This window comes from Sinohyriopsis cumingii, chromosome 11 (genome assembly GCF_028554795.1).
Source record: "Sinohyriopsis cumingii isolate HCF-2022 chromosome 11, ASM2855479v2, whole genome shotgun sequence".
Taxonomy (NCBI): Eukaryota; Metazoa; Mollusca; class Bivalvia; order Unionida; family Unionidae; genus Sinohyriopsis; species Sinohyriopsis cumingii.
The window spans coordinates 17,377,278-17,393,540 of record NC_142971.1 but is presented as its reverse complement, the minus strand read 5'-3'; positions in this window follow the sequence as shown (position 1 = coordinate 17,393,540).

Sequence of the window (16,263 nt, the reverse complement as noted above, 5' to 3'; positions counted from 1 at the left end):
CTTGGTGATATAGCGCTCAGCAGTTTGTCTTTGGCCTTTCTTCTTTCATCTATTTTCTTCCAAGCCTCTGATTTTAGAATCTCTTTTCCTTTTACTTTCGATAATCAATGGTTTTCTTTGCTGCTTCAGAGTATGTATCTTTTATGTTAGTCCATGTACTTTCAACTGTAATATGATGTTCCCCATCTTCACTGGCTAATGCATTATAAAACTATTTCTAAGCTCAATGGTAAAATCTCGTTTTATCTCTTGTAAGCATAGCTTGCTGTTGTCAAACACTTTTTGCTGTTACTGTGCGGTACGTGTTATCCGTAATTTCAGATTTACCTTGGTTATCAAAAGGTAATGATTGCCATGGACCTTAACATCTTGGAGAGATCTGCGCCACTTTTTACTGGTTGACAGTATGCCCATGGGGGACGTCCAAGTTAGTTTTTGGATGCCTTTGTGCGGAAAGACAGTGTCGCCTATTACACAGTTGTTGTTGAGGCAGAAATACACCATTGCTTTTGGTGATTCCGCTGCCATGTTGCCCAATAACCTCCTCGTTGTTTGTATTGTCTGTTCCTACCTTGGTATTCATATTTCCCATTATCAAGACCATGTCATGTTGTGGAACTTTGAAACTGCTAGTTGTAGCCGTTCATATCAGTCTTCCTTGTCTTCCTCCTCTGCCTTATTTCTTGTGGCAATGCACTGCAAGATGGTGAGTTTGCAGTACTGGGAGTCGAATGCTTTTCTGATAAGTCTGTCGTTGATTGGTTCCCATGCTGTGAGTGCTCTTGTACCAGTTGTGCTGCTGATAAGGTCAACACCACTGGAATGGACATAATCCTTCCAGTCGGTCATTAAGAATTATTTATAATAAATATTACCAACATCCCAATATTTCACAAATATTTTAATCAACTATACCTTCTTTACACTATTTGTGTGTCTCGTTATCCTGTCTTTTGCGTGACGTTGTGTTGTTTTAATTCTGTACTTGCGTGTAACTGTGCTTTCATTGCATATTGTATTCCTTCTCTCAATACTTAAAATAATTAAATAATTTAGAAATTTACCTGAGGAGTTTTCATGATCAATAAAAATGAGAGAGAGAGAGAGAGTAGAAATAACGCTTAAATGTGACGGAAATTCCCTTTCCATATGACATAATGAAAAAAAAATTCTTGATAGAAAATATTATAAAGATCAGTAAATATCAGCACATAGATCATATATATATATATATATATATATATATATATATATATATATATATATATATATATATATATATATATATATATATACATATACATATATATATATATATATATATATATATATATATATATATATATATATATATATATATATATATATATATATATATATATATATATATATATATATATTTCTTTAGATAAAACGTGTACCAGTAACATAAGTTTTTCCAGTTAGGTAAAGTTTTAAAACGTCTTTATGCAGCTTTGTGCGCTTTTTTCCCCACTTCTAACATGTGCATAAAAAATGTCTTCAGGAGGAACGCTAAGCGTCGTTATTAAATAAGAAAAAATATGTTAAAAGTAATGATAAGAAGATTCCATTTTCATGAAAAAGACATTGTTGAATATTTTTCAACATTAATTTTAACGCAGAGTGCAAATTTGGCCGAAAAATCAGCCCCACACCGATAATGACTCGTTTCGTCCATTACTATCATCATAGATGGGGGTCTGATTTAGCGGACTAAGAGAATACGGGCATTCAAAAAAAGAGAAAAAAGAGCGATCAACGCATAGACCCTACAAACATTTATAATTTTCATGTGTTTAAGTTTTATTTTTTTATATCAACATTCAATAGCTTCCAGTATTGACAGTAAAAAACGCCATTGTGCCGTCTTTGCTGTCTTGGCGTGTCTTTTGTCAGTCGTTGCTTGTATTTGCGGCAGTCCTACTAAATACTGCTAAACCTGAGAAAGCCACACAAAGCCTCACAAAGCCACACAAAGCCTCAGAACGCCATGAAAAGTCAAATTAAAAAAGTGTATTTATATTGTTAATTATATTGATGAATAAATTAACCAAACCGTAGGACTAGTTTTCAAAATAATTATGCCCAAATAATTATCGAAAACTGGGCGACAGAGTTCAAATTCGAACAACGATTAAAGTATTGATAAAGTCTTGACACAATCATATTGGAAATGTCTGTGGTTTTTTTTACAAGTTGTTATGTTGACTGATTATGGACAGAAAATGCAGTTTTCCAATATTTGCAATAACGAGTTATCAATTTTTATCTCTACTTTTGTCTATATTCAACACAATATAACAAAGGTACACAAAGCCAGAAAAGTCATATTTAGAAAGTGTGTTTATGTTGCAATATCAGATTGATGAATAAGTCAAACAAACCGAAAGACTAGGGTTATACATGTACCCCATTAATAGACCGCGAATTGCGAGATTAATTAATTTGCATAATAACATAGTCAGACAAAATCATATCTTAAATGTTTTGTATTTTTATGAGTTACTTGGATAAACTATGGAAATAAAATGCCGTATGTTAAAGTACGTCTATTGAGTTATCAAACAGATGTTGGCAAGCTCAACAAGTGTGTCGATGTTTGACAAAGTATAAAAAGGCACACAAATCCTGACAAAATCGTCACCAAAATGTTTTTAATATATATATCATAAATTGTCGACAGAAATTACTATTTTTCACACAGGTACACAATGTCATAAAATGGCAGACAAAATCATGCAAAGTCATCACAGAAAGTAATGTTATTATTCCTAACTTGAAAAAGTAAACCCCCAAAATGTTACACCTGTATATCTTTGAATAAGTAACCAATTAAAAGCATGCAACATGCCAAATGATGCCTATTAATACTAGGGGACACGTACATATAGGTATATCAATATAAAAAGTTACTCCGTGTTAGCTTCATCAGATATATTTTACATCTCTCTAAATAATATTTATTGTTTATACTTAACAAACATCTTATTTAAGTTTAAATTCTAAACTGCCTAGTGCTTCTGCTCGAAAAAGACAAAAAACGAACTGGCCTTTTGCTGTATGGGGACTTAAGTGAGATGTTGGTTCCTTTATTTGTGAGAAGTGCAAGTGTTTGGTGCATGCAAAGTGTGATGGGTTGACATCTGATAATTTAAAAACTATTTCTGGGCAATACCGTTATGAGTGTCGTGTGTACATTCGTACAGCCGACAGCGGAGTTTACAAATATGAAAGTTCGATGAACAGTCCAAATACGGTTATTATTGCTATTATTATTATGTTGATTATCAAAAAGCCTTTGTCCGTATTGACATGACAGAAACTCGCTTATCATTAATTAGTAAACGACAATAGTAGTACAATGCTTATCATACCAAAACTGATATATATATATATATATATATATATATATATATATATATATATATATATATATATATATATATATATATATATATATATATATATATATATATATATATATATATAAGTGTTATCGATTGCGTGAAAACGCCAAATAGCTTTGATAGAAATATTTAACTGCCCAGCCGAGGTACGGCAAGGTTGTGTTTTATCATATATTTTATTTTGATTATTTATAAACGATTTAAAGACACATATTTATGACCAGAATAACGGTGTATTGGCAGAATATATGTATAGTATGTACGCTGTATCAACGATATACCACGAAATGTATAAATTTTTCATTAAAAGGAAACGAGGCTTGCACAACGAATGGTACACTGTGGATACAGCGTATATACTATGCATATATTTTATTTATATCACATACAAATGCAAACATTTGCCTTTTGAATGTAGTTTAGACTGACTACGGGCAACTGTGTATTGACCGAGTCAATGAACTCACATCCCAGCCGAGTGTGTCCACTACAAAATAATGTCCTTTTGTGCCTATACACAATCACCTCTGCATATTGATCAGTTGATTGGTTACATTTGTGAGTTTCTATTTTTATTCACATTGATTAAATCAATATAAGTCACACTTATGATTTATACATGAAAGATGTTTTTTTATGAAGAAAGTAGGTCACTACAAAGACATACATTCTTGAATAATGAACGCTTATCAATGCATTAACGTGCAGGCCCATGGATATTAGCGTGGAATAGAATCTAAGCGAAATGACGAACCTCCAATAGGTAATTAAATGTTATAATATATTTTAAATTGATCTAAGTCATTATTCTGTCTTAATTAACATTACTACCGACCATAAAATTCTCTCTCTCTCTCTCTCTCTCTCTCTCTCTCTTGCTTTGGTCTGTTTGACTTATCATTTACCATCATCCTTCATAGGTCCAGAGACATTATGGTATTTAACAATCGAAAATCCTATATTCTGGTCTTTTCATTGATGTTCGCCCTTATCTTGATATTTTTGTCCAGAGAGAAAGAGAGAAAGAGGAGGGGGGCATTGGATATTTTAAAATTTAATTAATAATAATCGATTTTTATAACCATATAATAAGTTTAAGATACAACAAAAACACCAACAAAGCCTTAAATGTGTCGACCGGCAATTGCAATTCTGTATCATTGATTATATAAACACTTCAGATAGGTCTCAAGGGAAGTGTACACGTACCATTATTACGAATGATATCTTGTCGGTTACTTGGTGCAATTTCAATGTTTTGTTGTTTTGTTTTTTTTATCCAGCAAAATTTGTTTTTCTCTCGAGAGACCGTGATCGTCTTTTTAGATGAAATATTTTCTTTTTTCTTTTTCTCAAGATAATATTTTGTTTTCTCCAAATATTAACAAGGATTTAATATTTTGTTTTGGTATATCCCTTTGCAAAAAATTTCGCGGTCACCAGCTCCAATTATTATCGCGTTGTTTCTTTGGCTATGGGCAGTGTCGCGCTCAATAATCTTCGTCCCCAAAACGTATCGATCCTACTAAACACAGCAAAGACGCGCAAAGACATATATAACTATTGTGAATTACGTTAATTATTAAGTCATGCATTTTCTCAAACATATTCTTCGTATCATTATTTGCACAATATTGTAACATCCTAAAAATATTTAATTACGGTTAGAGTAAGTTTATACAAATATCTTCCCAGATGGATGTTGAATTTTCTTATTTATTAATTCTACTCTTTCTCCTTTTGTTTGACAGTGAAACATCCTCGTGTCAATTTATAAAAAATATTTAATTACGTTAGTGTTGGGAGAAAAAAAGTGACAGGATCACGACGGGCAAACACATGGCAACTACTTACAATATTCGAAAATACATAGTGTTGATACAAAATTTATATCAATAAATATAACAGGATTAGAAGATTTTTGCTTTGTCTATGATCATTATGTTTTTTAAATATCTTTTTAACTCAGTACAAGGAGACCGCTCAGGTGGCCTATTGGTTAGAGCGTCTGCCTCGGATGCGGAAGGTCGTGGGTTCGATTCCCGGTCGAGTCATACCAAAGACTTAAATAAATGTTACGAACAGCTGCCTCGTTTGGCGCTCAGCATTAAGAGGTTAGTGTTAGGACTGGTCGGCCTGGTGTCAGGATAATATGACTAGGTGGGACATCATGCTACATGTCTTTGGCATGATGCCCCAGTGCTAGGCATCACTATAAACTGCCACACTGCAGACATCGTAGCGACATGACTGAAAAATTGTTAAAGCTGAGTTAAAAATCCAAATCACACACACACGCACACACAAACACACAGTACAGGGATAGAAACGTTTTAAAACTTACAATGCTGGAAATTATTTACTGTTGATATAATATTTACGGCATATGGAAGTGAAGTGCTACTGTATTCCATTAACACGCGTCAACGCCTGTTACAATCACAAGCAGGTGAGTAGGACCGTGCTACCTTAACTCAATTAACACATTTTTATTATGCCATTTTATGACATGTGCCTGTGTGAAAAATAACCATTTATGTCGACAGTTTATCATATACAGAGATTTTAAAATAATAAACTTTGTCAGGCTCTGTATGCCTGTTTGGATATGTAGTAAATTTGGAATTTGTCTCCCAATTACCGGTCATTCATTATGGTGTGCGTAGTAAATCCAACATTTTTTTTTTTTTTTTTTTTTTTGTAATTTATGCGACAATGCCTTTCCTATGAAACATCGAAAGGTTTGTTACGTTTGACAACCTACGTTTCGACAATCAGTCAAGTGAATAGTTTATAAAATAACAAACATTTCAAATATGTTTTAGCAGCAGAGAGGGCGAATCCCACAAGCTATTTCGCTTAACAGAGCCTTCTATCGAGAACATTTTAGATAGAGCGGTTCTTTTCACAAAATAAACCCTTCAAGTCAGTAAACATGACAAAATAGGCTTTTTCTGCTGACTTGAATGGTTATCTCATGAAAATATCTACCTATACAAGTATTTCTGCTAATACAAGGGTCTATCTTGCGAAAACACTCGGTGTTGTTCAGCCCTCTCTGCTGCTCTCTAGTTAGAGAGGCCGCCGCCTACAACTGCCAAACGTTGAAATAGTCCTTTATAAAACGCATTGATGCTGTAAACGCAATGACGAAGTCATCATTGTCGCCGTTGTCGTCGCCCTTCTCTGCTGCTCTCTAGTTAAAAATTGTATCTAACCCAACTCGATACCGTGTTCGAGGATCATGTAAATTTATCGTTACAAATCCATGTGGTTTTGCCTGAGCACGACTAAAGAAATGTTTAAACTTATTTATATCCATATTGCCGCTGCACCAAGTCTGATGTATATTTCGAAACGTGTGTGTGTCAACGCCGTTGAACAGCGCAAGAATGTTACAGTTGTCCCTGATCACTTTCGGGATTTGTGTATATCGTTGAGTCACATAAATCACATCCAGGTTTTTATGTCTGCCGCGTGAAAATATCCTGGCAGGGTTTGATTGTTTGTCCAACATCACATCGTCGTACACGACTAAATTGTTAATTATCCCATCAATATCATCGATACTTGGTGGTTCATCAATACTAGTAATAAATTCAACAACATCATCACCGTCGTTTAGCGACTTTACACTTTCATTAAAATCTTTTAATACGCTGTAGCATCGCTGATCGTCCACAGATGGAGCTACCAAATACAACTTATCCCACTTCATCCACTTCATTATTAAATTAAGTAACAACTGCGTCTTACCACTCCCAGATGGGCCTATAATTATCATTCGAATTGAATTTGGTACCACTGAGTTATGTTTGATTGGCTCTCGTCGTTTTGTAGCAGAAAAGTCAGTGATCTCCATTAGATATATTATAAAATAATATGGATTTATATTGTGTGAAATGTAGAACACGTACCCCAACTGCGGACATAACAACCACTACAACAAAAAATAATCGACATTCGCTTACAGGCATGTGTGAACGTTGCGGCACAAAAAAGTTCAAATTTATTCCGTCGAGTAAAAAAAAAGGAGGTGATATTGCAGCCAAGTTAGGAAAATTACCACGAACTCCGTGGGCTAAATATCCAGGAGAAAAACATCTTCCAGGATATAATTACTGTGGTCCTGGAACCCGACTTGATATCAGACTTGATGCCTTAGATCAGCCCAATCCAGGTGAGTATCCAATAAACGCTATTGTAGCTTACCGAAGTAAGGATTTGCAACAGCGCCATCTCGCGGATGTGAAATTAATTCACGCGCTAAATGCCATCACTGATAAATCTTTCAAAGAAAAGTTAGCTAGTTGGTTAATAAAATCCGCAATGAAAGGTAAATTAACGCTAGGTGCTGGTAATTAATTATAATGGAGTCGATTAATTATTCCCCAAAAGGATATTGGAGAGGTAGCGCAGCAATTAGTAAACTCGCTGAAGCAGCAAAAGTTACCCGAGTTACTACTAAAAATTGGTTATCCAAACAAGCAATATGGCAAATTTATCTACCGCGTCCTAAACAAATTCACTCTGCACATTTTAATGTTAGTGTACCAAATGAAGTTCACCAAGCCGATATATTATTTCTGCCACATGATACTATTAAAATCTGAAGACGTCAAAACACATGCAAGTACGCGTTAACTGTAGTTGATGTTACAAGTAGATACAAAGATGCGGCCCTTTAGCGACTAAAACAGCATCTGAGGTTGCTTCTGCCTTTGAACGCATTTATCAACGAGGTGGTCTGCGATGGCCAAATCTATTACAAGTTGATCCTGGCAAAGAATTTCAAGGTGCAGTATCGTCGCTGATGAAGCAACATAACGTTACCATCAGACGAGGGCATACTGAAATTCATCGTGATCAGGCAATTGTTGAGCGATTTAATTGAACACTTGCTGAGCGGTTATTTGAATATCAATACGCGAAGGAATTCATTCAGGATATGAGATCGCGCGAATGGGTTGCAAGATTACCAAATGTGATAGCTGCGCTAAATAATGAAATAACTCGAACAACCAACATGAAACCTGCCATCGCGATCACAAAAAAATATATACCCGTACAACGTGATTCTTCAGCGCAGCCAATATTAGGTGATGTCACTGTGAGATATTTATATGAACCAGGTGAACTTGAAGTTGGTAAAGCGAGAGCGACTGATCCTATTTGGAGTGTTACTACACACAAGATATCTAACATAACAAGATCCACTGGTAGACCAGCAATCTACAGGCTGGATTCGACTGCTCCTCAACGTGGATTCACACGTGAGCAATTACAAGTAATTCCCGAGGACACACAATTACCACCCCGATCACTTAACTAGCACCAGTACCCTGACGTCAATTACATTCAAGACAGGTCAACATCACATTATCACGTGTATGACCGCGACTGTTATCTTTTCTATCTACGGTAAATTGTCTTGAATTTTTATTCGAATACTGCTATAACATTATACAATTACAGCTCGCACAGTGATTATTCTGCTGTTGTTTTAGTGTCATGATAAATTCAACATCAAGGTCGAAATCGCGATTTTTTTTTTTGTCACTCTGTTTGTAACCGGCTAGTTTTCTTTTTATTATGTCGCTGTTGTTTTCATCGCTATCAGCGTTTGACTCTTCCAAGACAATTCTTCGTAGTTGAGATATTCTTCTGATTCTGGACACAGCTAAGTAAACTAAGTTTAACCATTCGATTCGATCATCAACGATCCAGACAGTTGTATCACTGATAGTCAGTCCTTGAGATGAATGAATTGTCATTGCGCATCCTAGCGTCCACGGGGATTTATTCATTTTTAGTGCGTCTTTGACAGCATCACTGTTAACTAGCACAATATCATTCAATACTAAATTCTGTTTCCTTGACTCTGTCAAATTCCCAGGAATATCAACATCTATATTCTGTAACCGCGTATCAGCTGGTCTATAACATAACGGCACTGGCAACATTGGAAACTTTTCTTGTTGTAATTGAAATAGCTGCTGTTGAAGTGTGTCTCTATCTTTCTACTTGCCACTATCAAATCGTCTGGTTTCCATGTTTTCCAAAAGTCGCTCATTGAAGTTTCAGGAATCATCTCGCGCATGATTTCACATTTAATTTTATTTGGTTGTAATCTGATTAATGTTTTAAATTCCTTCAACGTTGCATCAAGTGCTCTATGATCATCAGACACTTCTTCATAATAATCAACAAAATCTTTAAACCAATCATGTGGAGATGGACCAACAAAAGGTGGTGGCTGACCGTGATCGCCGCACATAGCCACTGCAGTATTCGCTGTTAGCAGCCAATCCAGGAACAATTTTAATATATCTAACGACACTGTGCATATCTCATCCCAAATTATTTTCCCAGGAATATATTTTGTTCCCATTCGATCTTGAGTCCATACACCACCGCTGTATTTGAAAAAGCTGTGACAAGTGCAAGAATTAACTCCTCGTTGTTTCATCTCCCTGGCGAGCCTGTGTGTAGGTGTTAGCACAATCATATCCGAAGATTTTCCACGAAATAATTCAATCGCTCGAGTTGTCTTACCGGACCCGCCTGGTCCGTTCAAATAAATAGTTTTGTGTCTAGTGATTGGATCATACACAGATGGTGCGTTCGACATTTCTGATAATTCTGATTTACAATAATCATCCTTAATCGTAACATCAGCGGATTCACAATATCCATGTAACATCTCCGCTTTTATTCTCCACGAACTCCATAATTCATCGTTGCATGTAAAACGAGTCAGTGATTCTGAGTATATGCTACTGATATAAAATGAATCCGTTGCAACTCTAACTGCAGTGTCAGGAAATCGATTTATCACTGATAGCAAATTTATAGAAACATAAGCCAGCATCGAAGATCTTAAATGTGTGTATTGAGGCGATTCTCCGCTAATATAACTTACAATTGTGCCCAACTTCTCCCCGTCGGACAAGCGCGCGTCCTCCCGATTAAAAAAATATATTTCTCGCAGTGGCATCAGCAATTATAAAATTTAATTCAGCATCATCGATAATCAATCTTGAGTGATGTAGTTTATGATCATATGCACCACCTTGAGTAAATTTACCGATTATTCTTCGTCCGCAATCTTTTGCTGTTTTTTCACTATTGCTGAGTTTAATCTTAAGAACTTTAGGTGCTTCTTTAATAATGACATCCATGGGAGTATTTGGACTCTCTCGTGCATACTCTTCAATGACATCATCTACACCGATACCCTCCGGTGTTGGCAACCAAACTAAAGTCTGCGGTTGATATGATATGATCGCTTCACTGACCGTCAACGAGACCAGTATTCGGCTGTCAAGCATATATCGCAATAACACTATTGGCGCCCAACGCTTTTCACTAAAGTGTCTACCAAACCAAACATAACAGCACGGATGAAGCTTTTCGGCAAATTTAAACGAAGTCACACGAGCAAATCCTGTCAGGGGAAAATCGGGTAAAGGACCGTTTATAGCAACTCGTGTCATCGAGTTCGTGGGATGTCCAAATCGATTAAAATATTCGTTACACTCGCCCATCCCGAGAAAGCTTCCCGGATAGCATGCAATCATATCCACGGAAATCATCTCGCGGTGGTCATACCAGGTATTCCACAGTCCGCCATGTCCATACTCGACACAACTTAATTGTATATCCGAGAGAAACTCACTTCGGGTTGGTCTCCACGAATTTCTTTCTCTTGCAGCGTGGGCGACAACACTCGGAACTGTAAAACAATTAGTTAATAACTGCTCGGTGTTTTTAAAATCCTCGATTTTCACATATTTCTCTGCGAGTCTTTTCATTTGTTGTTGCAGAGATTCCGTCAGGTATAAGTCGCCGTTAGGTTTTACAAATTGATCATACTCGCCATCTTCGGAACTTTTAAACAACCACATCGACACAGGGTCGTTTTTTCTTATCTGTTTAATAAAATCAAATATATTCCCCTGATAATATTTCACAACACGATCCCGCGGAAATATCGTAACTGCGTTAGTCCAAGCGTGAGCGTTATGATCAATGATATTTATTGGAGCTCCGTATCGATTATATTTCGATTTGTATAATACTTCCCCTGTTATCGTTGTTACGGTTATGGGAAATCTTAATGCTTTTTCTAGCTCGGCGACATCGTTTATTGACGCTCCTGTGTGTTTGACCCGCTTGGCCCACGCTGCTATCTTGGACTGTCTTAACGCAGTCAGACCGTTTCCCCGCATTGCATTTTTAAAATGTTCCATTACTCGCTCGGCTACATAATTCAGCCCCAATGACGTAGTCATTGACGAAGTCGTCAACGACGTAGTCGTCCTCATCGGGGCGAGTTTATCAATTTTTGGTTTTTTTATCGGATAGATTCCATATTTGACCGCGGTCACAGGATATGATCGAGCGTAATATGGTTTATCAGTCCCAGTCAGCATTCCTGGTTTGGAATCTTTACTTAACAGAATGGTCTTTCCGCTAGCAAGGACAGGGTCGAGTTTGTCACGGACAATCCACGAATCGGAATCTGCTTGCACAATAAATTTTATTCTGAAAAAATATTTCCGACTGCCTTGATGTTCATCAAGGGGGAGGTAATCAATAATCGTTTTCGCTCGTGCATCATTCATTGTAGCATCAATGACTTCATCAATATTGACTCTGTCAATGTTGCATATAATTTTAAATGACGACCATACGTGAGATGCGCCGTCGTCGAGAAATTCTTTTTTGGCATTCCTGATAATATCAAACAGATCAGTCAGGTCTCGTCTTCGCGAGTCAGGGATTAGTCTGTCAAGATCGAATCTCCCGGTGCCAATGGTAGATAATCTTTCAAATTCCTCCATATTATATTTAAGACAAATATTTAAATAAGAAAATATTATATATAGCATGAATAAATGCAAGTGGCTTCAAGTTGGATCCGTAATTCCTTTTAATAAATCCTGCAGAGGTGAATTCTGCAGGACACATTCCCAAAGCGTCCGAAGGGGGGAGTTTAGGGCCAATACCATGCCTGCGATGTGGTGTTGGGGTCGGGGATAAAACACAGTTATGTGCAAGTGGCGGAGGAAAACGATACCATGAACTCAAGCGATATTACAATAAAAAAAAATAACGCTGTTGCGCTGAAATGTGAGCGCGATTACTTAAATAAGTTTTCAGACAAATTATGATTTAGACAAATACATTATTATATAAATGAGCCAAGAATTTATCCAACATCCAACCATTAAAAAGTATGAAGCGAATCGCGAGGGAATAGTCAGACATTGCAGGTTAAAAAACAAGTTGGTGTTGTTAATAATTCTGGTTATCTTGGATTCAGCACTGGGAATAAAAGCTATTATAATCACAGGTTCGTGTTCGAGTGTTTCTTGGGGGAGATCGAAGACGGTCTTGTAATTGATCACATCAACGGTGTGACAACCGACAATAGTTTATCCAATTTGAGAGTTGTCACACAACGCCAGAATTGTAGTGCTGGTAATAATGGCCGTAGTAATAAGAGCGCCAAAAAAGTTGTATGCATAAACTAAGATACGAATGAAGAAATAATATTTCAATCAATGAACTCAGCTGGCAAGTATTTTAATATTTGTAGGGCTTCAGTACGAGAAGTGGCAGAAAAAATATACAAATCCGCCATCTCAAAAACATGTGGACAAAGGATTGTTTTTCATTATGTACTTCACTAAAATCCGAGGATTTTTAATGGGACATAACTCCGTTAAGTATATCTCATGCAATTAGTTCCCTCCCTTTGTCAATGTGATTGTGCAACACTCCTTGAGATGTCATTACAGGTAAATTTATCCAGCGCGACTTAGCGGTATACAATTATTATTTTTTTTTACAGCTAGTCTATAACACTTTCGCGTTCACGGGTATTTTTCAAATTCGGCTTAGAATTTAAATTCGGCTTAGAATTTGTTAACGATATACACTACAGACGGATAAATGGTACTCCGTGTACAGGTAACACGGTCTCCAATTACTCTCCCTTTTACTTCGTCAAAGTGACGAAGTCAAGGTGACTTCGTCAAAAACTGTCACAGATAAAATCTTTATTTTATTACACTTGTTCGGTTTTATGATTCATCTGTATTTTTTCTGCGATTATATTTAAGAAAACAAGCACGAAATCCCGAGTGAGCTATTTTTGAGCTTCCAAGTATCAGTCGGTTTATATACGATACGATCTTATTAGAAGACGGAGTCTTCGAAATTCAACAGCAATCAATACCATCTCGTCATATCCGCTCATGGCGGATGCTTTTTGCGTCATCCAGCGGCTGATTTTGGGGGGGATGGTATACCCGCTGTTGAGTGTAGAAAATGACTCCGTTAGGATAAGTCGTCTTACTGTAAATAGTGTAAATACTATATGGTGTGCCGTCCTTAGTTACTACTGTAAATAGTGTCAATACTATATGTTGTGCCGTCCTTAGTTACTACTGTAAATAGTGTAAATACTATATGTTGTGCTGTCCTACTGTAAGCTTGCTAAAATGCGGTGGCAATTTAGGAGCTTTACAAATGTAAATATTATGTAAATACTATATGTTGTGTTGTCCCTATATAAACCCGCTAGCATATCATTTGGTAAGCTAGGGATTCACATGGGGAATGTCTCGTCGCTCGCAAACACACACTCTGGGCTCTCTAGACTGTTATTTGACAGGTTAGGGGCTCATATGGGGGTTGTGTTTCTGCTCTTGAGTTTGGTAGCCTATCATTTGATAAGCTAGAGACTCAAGGACATGTGGTATCTATTTTTTTTCTTATATATATATATATATATATATATATATATATATATATATATATATATATATATATATATATATATATATATATATATGAATTACGAAAATATCAATAATGTGATTGTTGCTATTAAAAAATTAGAAGAACGCGGATTTAATATATCACTAAATCCGGAAACAATTATGTCTGATTTTGAATCACTACATGAAGCTAAATGCACAGGGCGTTATATTCTTCCTGCTCAGTATCGATTCATAAAAAGAATTCAAAATAATTTGTATAAATCGCTGGCTACAGTAGAAGAAGCACAAATAAATGAATTTGTTTCATTGTCTCGTGCAATTGAAAAGATTAGGTTGAAATTAGCTCAAGAGTATGAAATGAAAAAGATAATAAATACGCGGGTAAGAAAGTTAAAAAATTGTATGTCCCTTGACAAAGTCAAGGATGATGAAGTTAAGGATGATGAAATCAAGGACGAAATCAAGACTGACGAAGTCAGCGCTGACGAGGAAGTAAATATCTCACCTTGATGAAATCAAGTACTTGGAAATGAAACTGAAAGTAAAAAAGTGATATATTTTTTTACTTCCTTGATGAAATCAAGGATAAAATCAAGGTGATTTTATCCTTGATTTTGTCAGCGTGATAGTAGTTTCCTTAGTCGGTGGGGTTTAATGCAGGAGTGTACATAATTGAGAATTTGATCTCTGTCATATACAATTGAAATAATATGCTCTCGTCTGAGTCTATCTAACTGTTGCTGTGTTAGTAAGAAGTCTTCGTCTCCGCATTCATCAATAATGAATTTAACGTTAATTTCTTCTTGTGCAAATGCAGCCCTAACTGCTTGCTCGAGTGCTTGTTTGTCATACACGAAAACATTTATGTGGTGGTACATATTTGAGATTTATATAAATATATAGATTTATATAAATCTAATCTAAGATCTAAATACGCATATATATTCGAGGATTTGATGTATACTGCAATGCGCAATCACAACATGATCTTTTATCAATACTTGTAGTTGTGCATCAGTCAGTATAAAATCGTCATTACCGTATATATCAGCAATTATTTTTTCAGGGGTAACTTTTCCTCCGCTGACAGCTTTATCAAGAAGTTCTTTATCATGTATGAAACATTTCACGCGATGATACATTATATAATACTTGCTTGATTAATTGTGAAATTGTGGAAGTCTTCTGTGATTGAAAGTCCTTAGACTTGGAAATCCCGAAAATCGAAGATTTTTAGGATTGAAAATCGTTTACGATTGGAAGTCTATGACTTCACCAGGAGACTAATATGTAGTGTTTCATTCCGTAAATCAAGAGGATTCCCACGCTGGTCTGTCAGCGCGAAATTTATTCTGGTCAGCCACGGATTATGACATCGTAGATAGACCGGATTGATCGGCTCTTGCACAATCAGAAATCCAGGTGGTTCTTTCGGAGTAAATGAATAAAGAATAAATCCTTGCTGGGTTTGATTTGATACCGTCGTGTCCGTGCTGTAACTGCCATCAATGACATCACACACAAGATTGACCGCGACTACTTCAGTTATGTTTACGATGCCCGGGGATACATGCCGGCCTTGCCCTTCGGGGTTATTGTTGTGTCTGAGAACAGTTGCCGGTGGTAGTGTTTTTCTGTATTGTGAGAGTATGTCGTCGAAGGACTGATTGATGAAGTCGGTGACGGATTTTTTCAACTCGGGAACATTATACCCAGGAAGTTTAAAATTTGGCAGTATAGCTTCCGTCAGTGAATAATGGGCTAGAAGTTGTTGTTTATAACGTTTTATGACATTAGTGTAATCAATTGTTGCCTGAATTACTCCCTGGTTAAAATATTCCATGTCGGCGGCAAGCTGATTTAATATTTCAATCCACGTAATAATTTCGCTGCGTGAACTTGTTATATCAAAAAGATGCTCTTGGAAGCTCTGCCGTAGCCGTTTTAGTTGTGTTTTATGTAACTCCTTAATTTCTCTAAAAATTTCAATAATACCGTCTAGGATAATAGGATAGGAGCTAGTATCTCCTCGGGGACCTCGT